A 2,523-nucleotide genomic window follows, 5' to 3' on the forward strand; every position below is an offset into this window, starting at 1 on the left:
GGCAGGTCTCTGGGTACCGGGCATGTGTCACTGGGTACCGGGCATGTGTCACTGGGTACCGGGCATGTCACTGGGTCCCGGGGATGTCACTGGGTACCGGGGATGTGTCACTCGGTCCCGGGGATGTGTCACTCGGTCCCGGGGATGTGTCACTGGGTACCGGGGATGTGTCACTCGGTCCCGGGGATGTGTCACTGGGTACCGGGGATGTGTCACTGGGTCCCGGGGATGTCACTCGGTCCCGGGGATATGTCCCTCGGTCCCGGGGATATGTCCCTCGGTCCCGGGCATGTGTCACTGGGTGCCGGCCCATGCTCGGCCGACAACGGCTCCCGGGATGTGTCACCTCCCCGTGTGCCGAAGCGATGGTGCCCCGCAGCACCTCTGGGTGCAAAGGGAGGTGCGCCCGCCCGCAGCGGTGCTGCGACACGGCGAGGATGAAAGTGACTCTCTGCTCGCTGTGGGATGATGTCCCGAGCTGGGAGTGGCCGGGCCGGGACATCTCCAAAGATGTCCCTCGTTATCCCAGGCAGCAGCCAGCACCTCGTCCCGGCAAAGCAGCCCGAGCATCACTGGCAGCATTTCCGCGAGTGCAGAAGCAGCTCTGGGGATAAAGGAGCTCGGGGGTACCGCAGGAGGTGGCCAAAGTGGCAGCTACGTGCTCAAAACACAGGAGAGGTCTCTGGTCGCGCCTCTCGTGTGCTCCATCACTCCATCACTCCATCACTCCATCACTCCCTCCTTGGCTGGGATGGGGCTCAGACACCCCGACTCGAAGGGAAGCTCCAGGACAGAGAGAATCCTCTCTGTTTTGCTTTAGGGTACAACACGGGATGTGTTCTGGGCAGCAGAGGGCTCAGCCCAGCTGCTGCCTCGGGCACGGTCACACCCGGCACTGGGCAGTCCATTTAGCGTTTTCTCCAAGTCCTGTTTGCAGCAGAAGCAGCGTGAATTCTTTATGCTGCCATCGTCTCTTCCCTGAACTGTATCCATGAATTCTTTCAGTCCCAGACCATGCCTGGGGGCAACAGGCGGGGATGGTGGGAGGAGGAGCAGTGCAAAGGCGGCTTTGGGGCACAACAGGAGCCCGAGAGCTGGTCCTGAAAGGCTGCAGCACTGTTTACACGCCGGAAAGCTGCCCCAGCCTCCCAGAAACTCTGCTCCGCTGGAAGCTGTCGTGCTGAGAAATTCTTAGAAGTCAGGTTTGAGGTGGAGCAAACCTCAGCATGGGCCAGCCACAGCTTGACAGCCCGGTACCCAGCCGCTGGCAGCATCCAAAGCCCTGACAACCCATAATTACACATTTATCTGGCTGCTTCAGCACGCTCCCGGTGTCACCAACGCAATTATGCTGTCCCATTTGCACCGTTTTGCTTCCCCCCCCCCAAATCATTAATTCATTCCGTGCAAAATTAGCTTCCCCTTGATGAGTGCCAGCGATTATCCAGAGCAAAGATGGCAGTTTATGATTATTACAGTGAAATGGAGCTTGCTCATCACCCGGCTCAATCCAGGGCCAGCACGTTTAGTGCGGAGCCCTCTGCTGGCACCTTCAGGGAAACTTCATTTCACAAACCTCATTTCATCGTTTTCCTATTTTTCTCGGTTTTGACAGAACTCGACTTTGTAATAGAGCCATCAGTGAGCTAATTTTCACAGCACTTCTTTCAGTCTAGCTCTCAAGCATCATGGTTTTCTCTTAATTTTCCATTACAGGGCGTGTGTGCATGTATTATGCAGAAAATACAAGTAGCAGATTGAGTTGTTATTTCAAAGGATTTTTAAAATGTGCATTTTCCAGAATGAGGAATGGATCTTTTACAGCTAGTGAAAAATCACTGGGGTTTTACCAAACAACTGTAGTTATCTGCTTGCTAAATTTAACTTTTTTACTCCTGTTTGGGTTGGGGTTTTTTTTCCCAGACCCAAAATCGCCTTGCTTGCACTAGACCTACTGCAAGCATCCCAGGTCTTGCTTCTTTTTATGAGGCAACCCGTAAGATGAGGATTTCATTCATGGATGAGAAGTGACTGTGGCCAGGCAGTGACTTGTCTGTGAAGCTGGTGGCAGGCCGTGGTATCTCTTTGCAGCAGAACAGTTGGCATTTTTCATTTTCAGGAAAATCTCACTCCCCAAACACAAGCATAGAGTCCAGCCCCCAGGCACCTCTGCCAACAGGCTGTAGATGCTCCCAACCTGCCATTTCAGGGTCTAAGGAGAAGAATCCATCCAAATGTGTGCTCCATCCTCTCAGCATAAAGCTTTATTATTCTAACAAAGCATACTCAATGCTGCTCCCCAGGACAAGGGCAGGTAGAATCATCTGAACCTGCTTAGAGCACAAACCCACCCCTCCTGAGAGAGAAAATGCAACTTCCTTCCTGCAGGCGGGAGGCAGGAAGATATAATTAACGTTAATCACTGTCAAACCTCACCCATGCCTTAATGAGCCTTCCTGCACAGCAGGGCAGCCACAGTCAGGGCGGGAGAGGCAGGGGGGGGGGGGGCCCTCTCCGAAAGCG

The sequence above is a fragment of the Geospiza fortis genome, unplaced genomic scaffold (assembly GCF_000277835.1).
Source record: "Geospiza fortis unplaced genomic scaffold, GeoFor_1.0 scaffold196, whole genome shotgun sequence".
NCBI lineage: Eukaryota > Metazoa > Chordata > Aves > Passeriformes > Thraupidae > Geospiza > Geospiza fortis.